The following is a 13,916-nucleotide window of genomic DNA, read 5'->3' as shown; positions in this document are numbered from 1 at the left end:
CCATGCACAGAGTACCCACTGGGGCACTGTCTAGTGGATCTATGGAAAGGGGACACCATATTCCAGACCCCAGAATGGTAGAGCCACAGGCAGCTTGAACCTTGTGCCTGGAAAAGCCACAGGCACTTAACAAGCTGTGAAAGCAACCATGGGTCCTGAACCCTGCAAAGCCACAGGAGTGGAGCTGCCAAAGGCCATAGCAGCCCATCCTCTGCACCACTGTGCCCTGGATGCACAATATATAGTATAAGGAGACTATTTTGAAACTCTAAGATTTAATGACTTCCCTGCTGGGTCTTGAAGTTGCATGGGGCCTGTAGGCCCTTTCCTTTGGCCGATTTCTCCATTTTGGAATGGGAGCACTTACACAGTGCCTATACCCTCATTGTATCTTGGAAGTAAATAACTTGTTTTGATTTTACAAGCTCATAGGATGAAGGAGATGAGTCTCAAATAACATTTTGGACTTTCATTTGGGACTTTTAATTGAGCTGATGCTGGAAGGAGTTAAGACTTTGGGGGGCTGTTGGGAAGTCATGATTGTATTTTGCAATGTAAGAAGAAAATAAGATTTGAGGGGCCAGGGGCAGAATGATATAGCTTAAATATATGTTCTGACCAAGTCTCATGTTGAATTATAATCCCCAGTGGTACATATGGGACCTGGTGGGAGGTGTTTTGGTCATGGAGGTGGATCCCTCATGGCTTGCTGCTGTCCTTGCACTAGTGAGTGAGTTCTCATGAGATCTCATTGTTGTAAAGTGTGGTGCCTCCCCCAACCGTCTCTTGCTCCTTTTCTGGCCATATGACGTACCTACTTCCAGTTTGTCTTCTCCCATGAGTTAAAGGTCCCTGAGGCCTCCCTGGAAGCCAAACAGATGCCAGTGCCGTCCTTGTCCAGACTGCAGAACCATGAGCCAATTAAATATCTCTTTAAATAAATTACCCAGCCTCTGATATTCCTTTATAGCAATAAAAACAGATTTATACAGCCTCCATACTTTCTGTTGAGAAACCAGCTGTTAATATTATTGATCATCCTGTGTATGTGAAGTGTAACTTCTATATTGCTGCTTTCAGGATTTTTTCATTGTCTTATCTTTCTTTTACCTTTTGTTTATAGTGTCTTAGTTGGGATATCTCTGATTTTTCCCTACATGGAATCTATTGAATGTGTAAATGAACATATTTCATCATATTTAATAAGATCTTGACTGTTCTTTCTTCAAATATTCTTTATATCCCTTCATATTCCCCTTTTTGTCTCTTTCCAGAACTCCCTTTATGTACGTTTTGGTACACTGGATGGTTTCCACAAATACTCTGAACTTCATTAATTTTACTTCATTCTTTTTTTCTTCCAGATTCTGAGACTAGATAATGTCAACTGACCTATCATTGGAGATCGATGATTCTCTCTACTTCTTACTCAGATTTGGTATTGACTCCCTCTACTGAAATTTTCATTCCAATTGTTATACTTTTACATTACTTTGTTCCTTTTTTATTGTTTCTATTTTCTTATTGGTATTACTATTTGGTGAGGCATCATTCTCCTGGTTTTCTTTTCTTCTTTCTAAATGATGTTCTTTAACTCTTTAACTATATTTCAAAGAGTTGATTTAAAATATTTGCCTAGTAAATCCACTGACAGGATTTCCTCTGAGACAGTTTCTATTGATTTCTTCTTCCTCGTGTATGGGCAATACTTTTTGTTTTCTTATATAATTCATATTCTTTTGTTGAAAACTGGACATGTTTAACATTATTAAGTGGCAATTCTAGAAATCATATTTTCCCTCGGCCCAGCTGCTATTATCTAAATGCCCTCCAAAATTTATGTGTTGAAACTTAATTGCCAGTGTGATAGTATTAAGAGATGAGGCCTTTAGGACATTATTGACTCATGAGGGTAGATTCCTCATCACTGGTACTAGTGACCTTATAAAAGCACTGGAGGAAACTAGTTCTTTAATTCTTCCATCTTTCTGATATGTGAGGACATAGAATTCATCCCTTTTACCATTTTTTGCTCCTTCTGCCATGTGAGGACACAGCAAGAAGATCCTTACTAGATGCCTAATTCTGGAGCCTTGATCTTGGACTTCTCAGCCTCTAGAAATACAGGAAATACATTTCTGGTTTTCATAAATTATCTGCTCTGTGGAAGTTTGATATAGCAGCATGAACAGACTGAGACTCCAACACTTGTTTTTGTTATTTGTTCCAGTTGTTGTTTGCTGGTTTAGTGACTTTATTGAACTCGTTTTGTAACATCTGTATTCTTTGTCACGCACGGCCACTGACTTCTCATTCCTGTTATTGTAGTGGTCAGCTTGTGATTTGAAAGAGTTCTTATCTAGAACCACCCCTCCTCAACAAAACAAAACAAAACAAGAAACAATCTCCTAGTTTTCACAGATGGGCTCTTTGTGCATATTAGAACACACTTTCCTTTGGGAGGCCAAGGCGGGTGGATCACAAGGTCAGGAGTTTGAGACCAGCCTGGCCAACATGGTGAAACCCTATCTCTACCAAAAATACAAAAAAAAATTAGCCAGGTGTGGTGGTGGGTGCCTATAATCCGAGCTACTCGGGAGGCTGAGGCAAGAGAATCACTTGAACCCGGGATGCAGAGGTTGCAGTGAGCGGAAATCGTGCCACTGTACTCCAGCCTGGGCGATAAGAGTGAAACTCTGTCACCCCCACCCCCCCCACACACACAAAAAAAACACACAATTTTCGGCTTGGCAGTATACAGCACAGCCATAACCTTCATTTCCTGCTTGAGGGTAACCTGAAGTGCCCATCACAACTGGGTGTTATATAACTCACCAAACCAAAAAGCTGGGTGTGCCCAGTGGTACAAGGTGCAGGATCCTGTGAATTAAGCTACTGTCTGGGTAAGGAGGGAGGGTATATATCCATGTATGCTGATAACTCCATAAAATAAATGTATGTAAGGATATACAGAAATCCCTCCCAAAAAAAGGGACAGGAAGAAGCCTTCATAATATATCATTTTATATGTTTTATTTCTGAACATTGTGGATATATTACTTCTCCCAACACTTAAAGAAATTCATTACTCCTGGAAAGTCAAAAAGAACAGGTAACCTTTTCTAGAATCCTGGCTATGAATTATAACATGAGATAGCAGCCAGTTAGAGATGCAGGCAAGGTTTATGGACTTGTGTGTTTAGTGAACATGGAGGGTGAAATTGATCTTTAAGGGCTGGATGCAACAGAGAGAACACGGACTCTGAGTTGAACTCTTGGAAGGGTCATGTACACACACACACACACACAATGCACAAATTTGCCATTTATTTATTTAAAAGAGACCAAGAGACCCATTCCACTGGTCTGTTGCTTAAATAAAGTCTCCTATGGCTTGTGGAACAAGGAATTGAGGTGACAGCAGAACAGAAATGATGCAAAGACATTACCTCTTTCTGAAGCCAGGTGATTCTGACTCCATCACCTACTAACTATAAGGTTTTAGATAGTTACACTACTCTGAAACCATTCTCTTGATGTAACATAAGGAAGATCCATGTCTCACAGGGTTGTTGTGAGAAGGACACAGGCAATGTCTGGAAAGCACTTGAAATGGTACCTAATGTAACATGCACTTGACAAATACTTGCTATGAAAAAGCAAGGAGAAACATGCATTTATTTTTTTCTTTTGTGAAACTTTATTGCAGTATACATGACAAAAATTATATATATATACACACACACACACACACATATTCAAGGTATATAATGTGATGTGTTGATATATGAATACATTGTAAATGATTACCAAAATCAACCCAATTAGCATATCCATTACCTCACATAGTTGCTTTTCAGTGGTGAGAACACTTAATATATACTCTCTTAACTTTCTAGGATATAATACATTATTATTAACTATAGTCATCATGCTGTACATTGGTTCTTCAGAACTTTTTCAACTTACAACATGTGTGTACTTTTTGAGCAGAAAAATGCCTCTCCTTACAGTCTTCTTACATCAGATGAATCGTAACAAATAGAATATCTACAAAGTAGCTTAAGTAGCAAGGTTAACTGCTTTTATTTATCAGGAACCCTGGGGCATATTGAATGTCGAAGTTTATACTTCTGACTCAATTATGACAGGGCTCTACACTGGGTTCTGCAACTCTCTTGACCTTGTCCTCATGGATACAAAGTGGCTGCTTCTGCACCTAGATCACATCTCCATACCAGCATTCAATCAGGATGACAAGGATGAGGTAAAATTATTATTTTCACAAAGTGCTGTCTTTTTATCAGGCAAGTAAAATTTTATTAGGAATCCATGTTATTTCCATTTATGTATTTGATAAGAACTCATTCTATCTGGCAAACTCTAGCAGCAGGAAATATTACGAAAACAAATATCTTGAAAGAGAAAAATATTTTTCTGATTCATTTTGACTAGTTATTATTTATCCCAAGACACTGTCAACACCATGACTCTTAAAAATTCAATGTTCTCTTACTAAGGAAGAAAGTATAGAATGGTTTTTGTATCAGTAATCGATAGTCTGTCATAATCTCTTTTCTGAGATAATTGATTAAATCATGAGCATATTAGATTAGATGATTCAGGCAATTGCTTTCTGCCAAAGACTGGTGGTGGTAGAAAATGTATGAGAAAGCTGCAATAAGCATTTTGGACAGCAAAAGACAGTTGAAATGTTAAACATATCCGGTGAATATTTTTAGATAAATTTAGGGTCTGTTCCTACAGATACTAAATATTTTAGTCTTTGAATGTTATATAGTCTCTGTCTCATCTACTAACTCTGACTTTGCAATTAATACCCAGCAATGGGCAATAGATAAATAAAAGGGCATGGCTCTGTTTCCATAAAACTTTATTATAAAGACATGATTGGCTGAATTTGGCTTATAGGCTATAGTTTGACAATCCATGGTATAAGACAGACCAGTTTGTGATAAAACAAAATGGACAAAATTGTGTCTGTGTGTGTGTCTGTCTGTATGCAAAATCAATGGACTGAGAGGATTCCAATTCACTTTAAATATTTTCAAATTCAATCATGTTGAAGTTACACTAAATTTTTGTTATGTTTGATCCAATACTTGCATGAAGGTATGACTTAGTGAGTTTAAACAGCAACATCAGTATTATTTCCCAGCTCCCCAAGTGTCTGCTCAGGCTGCCACAACAAAATACCATAGAGTGTATGGCTTAACAGAAACTTATTTCTCACAGCTCTGGAGGCTGGAAGTACAAGACCAGCGTAATCGCGTGGTTTCTGGTGACAGCTGTCTGATTTGCAAATGACCACCTTCTTACTGTGTGCTCAAATGGCATGGCAGACAGGGAGAGAGAGAAAGAAAGAGCATGCTCTCTGGTGTCTTTTCTTGTAAGGATTATCAGACAAAGGCTCCTTCCTCAGGGCCAGCCTCATCTAACCCTAATTACATCTCAAGGCCCCTGTAGTGTGGGGTCCCAAATCAATTACTAAAGGGTTTATTTCTGCTGCCCAAACCTGAAGGCCAGGCCATGAGCCAAGGCCATGTTGCCCAACCAGAGGCGGGTGTCCCTGAGAATCAAACATCCCAGACAGTATCTGAGAACCTACCAAGAAAAAGTCTCATCACTTAAACAAAGTAAGCAAAGAGCCAGATAATTAGCTTAAAAGTAGTTTAAAAATAATAAGCAGTGCAGATCTCTAAAGCTGTCCTGCTGTCGTCCCGGAGTACCTCCTATGTAAATCCTAATAAACTCATCTACTGTGGCTTCTGGACTTCTCCACGTCATTTCTTGATCACTTGGCTCATTCCCAGTTTGGGGGAAGGTATTTCTATATGATTCCAGGTTTTTCTCCTTACAGCCCCAACTTCAAATACTATCACCTTGGAAGATAGTGCTTCAACATATGCTTTGGAGGGTACATAAACGTTCAGTTGATAGCATTCTGCCCCCCGGACCCCAAAATTCACGCCCTTCTTGCATGCAAAATCCATGCTTTCCAACCTCCCAAAACAACCCTTATTTGTTTGAGGACCAAAACTGCCTTTGTAGAACTAGCAAATTAGCCACAAGATTAGAAATTATGACTCAGGAGTTATGTAGCCAGAGGTCACAAGGCTCATAACTTCCCCCAACTGCTTCTATAGATAGCATCACTATTGTAAAACCTAAGATTGGTGTTCAAAGCCCTTCATTCTGTTGGACCAGCTGGTTCCACCTAGACTGGTAAGCTGGTTCAACGGGTCTTGTGATCTGACCCAGGAACTGACTCAGCCTAAGAGGACACAGCCTCAACCCCCTATGATTTAATCCTTGACCCAATTAATGAGGATGCCCCCTTCTCTAGCCCCCACCCACCAAAATATCATTTAAAAATCCTAGTCTCCAAATTTGGATCACAAGCACAGTGTTCTAGGAGTAAATTCAAGGGAAAGCTGGTTGAGATAGAATGGAGAGTGGGGCGGAGTATAGCACAGAAAGTTGTCACAGCACAACCTTCCTCCTGTCTTGGGACTGAGGTGTGGGGGGGTAGCGAAAACAGCCATGTACCCTCCTGAGTCCTGGAGACACCTGACAACAGAACCAGCTTCTGGGCCGGGCGCGGTGGCTCAAGCCTGTAATCCCAGCACTTTGGGAGGCCGAGATGGGCGGATCACGAGGTCAGGAGATCGAGACCATCCTGGCTAACCCGGTGAAACCCCGTCTCTACTAAAAATACAAAAAACTAGCCGGGCGAGGTGGCGGGCGCCTGTAGTCCCAGCTACTCGGAGGCTGAGGCAGGAGAATGGCGTGAACCCGGGAGGCGGAGCTTGCAGTGAGCTGAGATCCGGCCACTGTACTCCAGCCTGGGCGGCAGAGCGAGACTCCGTCTCAAAAAAAAAAAAAAAAACAGAACCAGCTTCTAAGGGTTTTTCCTTCTCAGTACGCAGGCCGACTTGATTCCTAGACATGCAAGAGAGACCCCCAGTGGCAAAGTGTAGAAGTGAAGTATTTTCCCAAAGCATGAAGACCACAAAGAAACATAAGGGTAGAGGATGGTGGCTTCTAGCCCATTATCTTTATCAAACTAATGCAGGGACAGAAAATCAAATACCACATGTTCTTACTTATAAGTGGGAGCTAAATGATGGGAACAAGTGGACTCAAAGAAGGGAACAACAGACACTGGGACCGGAGGGTGGAGGGTGGGAAGAGGGAGAGGAGCCGAAAAATAGCTATTGGTTACTCGGCTTAGTACCTGGGTGATGAAATAATCTATACAACAACCCTCCATGACAGCAGTTTACCTACATAAAAACCTGCACTTGTTCTCTTGAACCTAAATAAAAGTTTAAAAGAGTAGAGGATGATAATGGTGATGATGGTGATAAATCATGGGTACCACATAGTGAACATACAATGTGCCAGGCATTGCTCTAAGTAATTTCCATATATTAACTCATTAATCTCAACCCTATGGGGCTAATGCTTTTATTATCCCTATATGGAGAAACTGAGGCACAGAGAAGTTAAACAACTTGCCCAAATTTACCCAAAATGAGTGGGTAAGATGGAATTTGAACTCAGGCAATCTGAGGTTAAGAAAACACTACACCAAATTTTCTCTCCAAAACAGAAAATTAAGAAGTCCCCTCAGTCAATTTAAAGTTTGAAACCTCAAAAATCGATGCTTGCTCTGTTCTTTCTCATAAAACAGTTAAGGGGCATGTATATTTCAATAGGTAACAGCTGAGGCGAAGTCAGAGCATTCAGAAGTCCTTACAGCAGGCAGAGAAAGACAAACAGCGAGAAGACCAAGTTTGACTAAGATGAGTAAAGAGACAATAGCATTTTCTGGAAACTGAACTCAAAGGGCCAGAATCCTAATTTTTAAGAAAAGTGTTAAAGTGCACTAATATGGAAATGTGGAAGATAATTATTGCACAGCTAAACTTGTTCATATCTTAATAAATGCTTATATGGTTTGACTGTGTCCCCACCCAAATCTCATCTTGAATTGTACTGTCATAATTCCCACATTTTGTGGTAGGGACACAGTGGGAGATAATTGAATCATTGGGACGGTTTCCCCCATATTGTCCTACTGATAGTGAATAAGTCTCACAAGATCTGATGGTTTGATAAGGGGAAACCCGTTTCACTTGGCTCTCATTCTCTTCTCTTGTCTGCTACCATGTGAGACATACCTTTCACCTTCCACCATGATTGTGAGGCTTCCCCAGCCACGTGGAACTGTAAGTCCAATAAACCTCTTTCTTTTGTAAATTGCCCAGTCTTAGGTACATCTTTATCAGCAGCGTGAAAAACAGACTAATACAATGCCCAAAACAATCCACTAGCTTTAAAATGATGCGAGCTACATATGTGTCTCTGACTAAATTATACAGTCTGTAATTTTTTTATTTTTACCTTTGTAGCCCACAAAAGAAACAAGATTTTTTTGTTTCTTGTTTCTTTGTAGCTTTCTTTTGTGGCACAGAAAATAGATGTTTTAAGTATTTTTCAACAGACATGGACAACGTTATGGTTTACATGGGTGGAGGTTTTGCCTTTGGTCAAATAGAGAGTGGACTGACAGAGGAGAAGAGTTTTTAAAGGGGAACGAGAAAAAAATCATAGAGAAGCAGATGTATCATTTCCATATGGAATCTTCTTCTTACTAGGAAATAATACCTTTCTATACGTAGCTATAAAGAAAAGGTAAAAGGCAAACTTTTCTCTATATCTTGAAAGGAGAAACCAGAGGCCACATTGAGCTTCACAGGAACAGGACGATTTTGAGATAAGCTTGGGGCAGACATTGGGAATAAGATAATAAACTTGGGGCAGATAAAGGTCAAGGTGGGACCAGCAACTCTCTGGGTGTTCAAACACCTCAATGATCCTCTAAATGTTAGCTGCCCTGCACTTTGGACTAGATTTGTCATACTCTCCCTTATACTCTCTTTCTGGTGAGCTCATCCAATCACATGACTTCAATACCATCTATAAAATGTCCCCAATATGTCTACTTCCAAACGTGACATTTTTGCAGCTCCTTGATTCACATTTCCACTTGGGTGTCTAATAAAAATCTGATTTTACATGGCATGCATTCCCCGCTCCTCCACCCCGGGGACCCCTGCAACCACCCCCAGGGGATAATAACACCATCATCAGTCCAGGTGTTCAGGTCCAAACTTCAGAACCTACATTATGTTCCCCCTCTCCCATTCCTCACCTCCTGTCCATGAGTAAAGTTTGTCTCCTCTTGTGGAAAATCCATCTAGAACTTGTCGACCTCTTCATTTCTTCAGCCACCACCACAGCTCAAGCTGCACTAGTCTCCTACCTGAATCAGCTACGCTGGCTCTACCCGGTCTGAATCTTCAATTCTCTGCCACCCCTCTACATTCTTTAAAGCAGACAGTCACTGTCTTGACATTTGGGGGCATTTATTCTACTTTACATTTATTCTACTCTATATTCAATATTACAAATTTGACCTTCAGCTTTGACCTTATGTTTTTCAGTCCTTCTTTTGAGCTGTTTTTTGTTTTTTTTTTTTTTAACCAGTTTTAATGGGAGAAATGGTACAATTGAAGGGCAATATGCAGGAAATTACCCCCTATCTGTGGGGAAGGCAGCCTAAGGCTCAGTCCCATTATCCGTGTCACTCAAGGTGAGCTTGCCAAAGAGGTACTCTGCTATACTGTCCGCCAGAGCCCCCATCTTGCTTCCCAGAAGCAAGAATTCCTAGTACTTGCATGTTTTAAAAATATGACTTTTCATGTCAAGTTAAAGACTATATTATTTTTATCCCCGCCCAATCTCATTCCCTTCCCTTTTTCTCCAGAGGCAACCACTAGGATGAATTCCAAACCATGCTTTACACCTTACCATGCATACGCACCCACAGATACCATGGCCCAAGACTGCACACCCCACCCGACCCCATCCACCCCACCCATCTCACCCACCCTACCCCACCTCACCCCACCCCATCCCACATGCCCTCCAGGTTTATAAAGGGGAAGACTAAATGTGTTTTCCAGGGACCCATAGAATGCTCCTCCACCCCACTGTAAGATCCTGAGCTGCATGCAGATGGGGCAGAGCTGAGTGGAGACTGCTGGATACCTGCTTTTGAAACCTGCATGGGGATGTGCCGGATTCCTAAAGGTGAGGAGTGTTGCGAACCTGGCGATCAGCTGGACACCTTTATTGCTTTGAGAACAGGTAAAGTTTATTGCCAACAGCGGAAAACAGAGGAGAAAACTGAAGAGCGTTCTGAAGAGGGCAACATGGGCGCCCAGCCTGGTGGCCTGTGCCAGGAAGGCACCCGTGGCTCGCGGGCCCCTCTGGGCTCAAGTGTCTTTCTCGCTGCGGCCCAAGAGGTGAGCTTGTCAAGAGGCCTCTGCAGGCCTGCTGCCGGGGGGGCCCATCTGCTTGGGTTGCTCAGGTAGCCACCCAGCTCTTTGATGGTCTTGGCCTGCTGGTTCAGGAAGTGGTTCTCAGGAAGCCATAGAGCTAGAGTGCGCCGTTCTGCTTGGCCAGCTGGTGCAGCTCAGGGAACTCTGGTTGATGTTCTTCTCAGGTGGAAGGCACACTCCATGGCCTCCAGCCCGCTCTCCCAGCCTTGGCGCTCCGGCTTTCTGATGTCGTGAAGGCAGATGCGGCCACCGCGCAGGTTCTGCAGCCTCATCAGCTCCTGGGCGTGCTCCCTTTTCTCCTGCGACTGGCGCAGGAAGTAGCGGTCAAAGTGCTCCAGGGCCGAGTCGTCCTCGTCAAAGCAGGAGGCCATGGACAGGTACACGTAGGAGGCGTGGAGCTCCAGAGTGATGTGGGTGTTGACGGCGGCCTCACAGCTGGGGTGGTGGTACCGTTGCACCTGCGACAGCGGGTCCAGGGCGGGCAGCGCGGGCGCGGGGAGCAAGAGGGGAAAAGCGGTGGCGTCGCCAGGGGCCCGGAGCGTGTAGCGGTATCGGCATGGGCAGTGGCGGCGGCGGCGGGGGCCTCGGAGCACCGCCATGATAGACGACGGCGGCGGCTGGCGGAGGGCGGGGTCCTCCAAGCCAGGCGGTGGTGTGGTCGGGGGCTCTGCGGAGGGACCCGAAGTGGGCGGTGGAGACCGTTACTGGGGGAGGCGCGCGCACCGTCGGGTTGGCGTGGGGTGGTGCGGAGCCGCGCGGGCCTTCTGACAGGTGGTGGGGGTGGGGGAGTGCGCTGAGTTCCATGGGTGGCCCGGGGAACTGGGCACTATTAGACCTCTGCGCTACCTCAATTCTGCAGTAACTTTTCTAGTTTCCAAGGACTTTCGCCTGTCCCCTGATTGTTCCCCTCTATGACAGCTTGTTCTCATTTTATAAACCTCTTGTCTTTCTTAAACTCTGAGAGTATTTTCTGGTAACGTTTTCTTCTGTTTCCTGTATTATATCCTTTTTTCCCTCCTCCAGAATTAGTTCTATTTGTGCATCTTCCTCACTTTTCCTAAATATCTAGAAAACGTTTGTCCGTTCATGATTGGAATCAAGGACTGGGTTAGCCTCGGTGACGAGCATGGATCTAATGCACAGTGGTGAGTCTGGATGACCAATAGGATTCTCCCATGAACAGGAGGGTGGAGTGTCTCAATTAGGGAGTGGTCATCTCCTTTGGAGAAAAAGGTATAGAGCTCCCAGGCAGAGTAGGAACTATTCCAAATGCCCAAAGCATGGCACTTCTCTGGCATTGGAAGACTTTAGTGAATCTGTCTTCTAGGTAGATGTCAGCTTCCCTTTAAATGCTCATCCATGTCTGCTGCACCCTGAAGCTCAATTCTCTCTGCAGGAGAGATGGCTCCACATTATAGCGAATGTGATTTCAGATATGTTTTGAGGATCAAAGCTTAAACACCAAAGACTCCGTTTTTAAAATTTACTTTGAAAAGTCCTCTATGTTTGTGGTTTTTAGGTACTCAATAACTAATCCTCATGTCTTCCCTGCTGAATTTAAAACCAATTAGTAGACACAGGACTCAGCTCACTGAAGAACAAGCTTAGGTCTGTAGCAAAATGAACTTGCTAGTACTTTTCAAATCTTCCAATTAGAGAAACTCACTGTGGCAGAATGACTTCATCAAAGCTTATTTGTTTTCATCTTGGTCCACAAGTAACCATATTTTTCAAGCTACTCTTGTGATTTCATGGGGTCATGTACTGATTTCTGGCTAATGGAATAAGAAAATAACTGACGTATGGCTAAATAAGGCCTAGTTTATAGGACACACCCTGTGCAATCCATGTCTTGTGTGAAGAGGAGGAACAGACCCTACAATATGACATATCCAACTTGGAGAAGGAGCCTGGAACTTTGGATAACGTGTGGAGAATGTCCCCTCATCATTGTCACCACCAACTTGCACTGGACCTTGATAAAAACAAAAAATAAAACTTTACTTTAAAAGCTAAAGAGATTTGGAACATTTGTTACAGGAGCTAGCCTCTTCTAATTAATCAAATTAGTTAGTCAAAGAAGGTACTGGATAACCACAGGCTGTACCCACAGGGTCCTGTAGGCTTATGGCACTGGAGTGCATTCCAGGATACACACATACACACACACACACACACACACACACACATATAAATATATATATATATATATATATATATATCCGTCTGCTTTTTTCCTTCTGGAGAGTGAAATTTAAAATCCCTCATTGGCCAGGCATGGCAGCTTATCTCTGTAATCTCAGCACTTTGAGATTACAGATTGCTGGAACCCAGGAGTTCAAGTCCATCCTGGGCAACATGATGAAGCCCACCTCTACAAAAAAAATTTGAAAAATAGGCATGGTGGCACACACCTGTAGTCCCAGCTACTCAGGAAACTGAGGTGGGAGAATGGCCTGAGCCCAGGAAGTCGAGGCTGCAGTGAGCCATGATCCCACCACTGCATTCCAGCGTAGGCAACAGGAATGAGAGACTCGGTCTCCAAAAGGAAAAGAAAAATGAAGAATCCCTCATGGACTCTTGAGGATCAAGGGAAAAGGTTTTCCTTCTGTCTCGATGTCCGGAATAAAATCAGGCTTGTCCTTGGGTACCTAACCTTAAGCCACACAAAGCACAGGGGCAGAGATCACGACTATCTGACCCCAGAGCCAGTCAGCTGTGGTGAGGAAGGTGGGACATGTAGCAACAAAAAGCTGTCCTGGAACCACATACCTGGAATCAGTGTTTGGGTGGAGCAGTTCCCCAGAAAAGGGGAATGCTAGTTCCAGGACTGGTAGTGGGAGACTAAGCAGGTGGTACCACAGATAGTACCATTCAGTCTTCCCTACTGAGCCGTGAGGTCTGCAGAGTTAGGAGGTTCCCACGTCTGCCTGTGTCTCCCACACTGCACACCATGCCGGCGCTTAGCACATTTCTTCTCCTTTGGAAAGGAGTATAGTGAGGAAGAAGCAACAAAAATGGGCTAGGAAAGCAAAGGAACAAATTGTTAGAGGTAACTGTGAGAATGGAAGTGTGGTCAACTCCCAATTACAAATGTGAAATGCCTTTAGGCAGCATGCTGCCTCAATGCTCTCTGTGAGGCCGAGGGTTCAGGAGCATGGCCACAGTGAGCACTGGTTAATAAAGTTGACCAGGGGCTGGGCAGGGAGGCTCACACCTGTAATCCCAGCACTTTGGGAGGCCAAGGTGGGTGGGTCACCTGAGGTCAGGAGTTTGAGACCAGCCTGGCCACCATGGTGAAACTCCGTCTCTACTAAAAATACAAAAAAGTAGCCGGGTACGGTGGCATGCGCCTGTAATTCCAGCTATTTGGGAGGCTGAAGCAGGAGAATCTCTTGAACCTGGGAGGCAGGGGTTACAGTGAGCCGAGATTGGGCCATTGCACTCCAGCCTGGGCAACAAGAGTGAAACTCCGTCTCACAA

General features: G+C 43.5%; 1 pseudogene; it reads right to left on the bottom strand.

Annotated features, from left to right (window-relative positions):
- Nucleotides 1-10,246: 10,246 nt before the first annotated feature.
- Nucleotides 10,247-12,623, bottom strand: LOC101004684 (annotated as a pseudogene).
- Nucleotides 12,624-13,916: the final 1,293 nt, after the last annotated feature.

The sequence above is a fragment of the Papio anubis genome, unplaced genomic scaffold, assembly GCF_008728515.1.
Source record: "Papio anubis isolate 15944 unplaced genomic scaffold, Panubis1.0 scaffold1303, whole genome shotgun sequence".
NCBI classification, from domain to species: Eukaryota; Metazoa; Chordata; class Mammalia; order Primates; family Cercopithecidae; genus Papio; species Papio anubis.
This window is presented reverse-complemented; position numbering and strand designations above follow the sequence as displayed.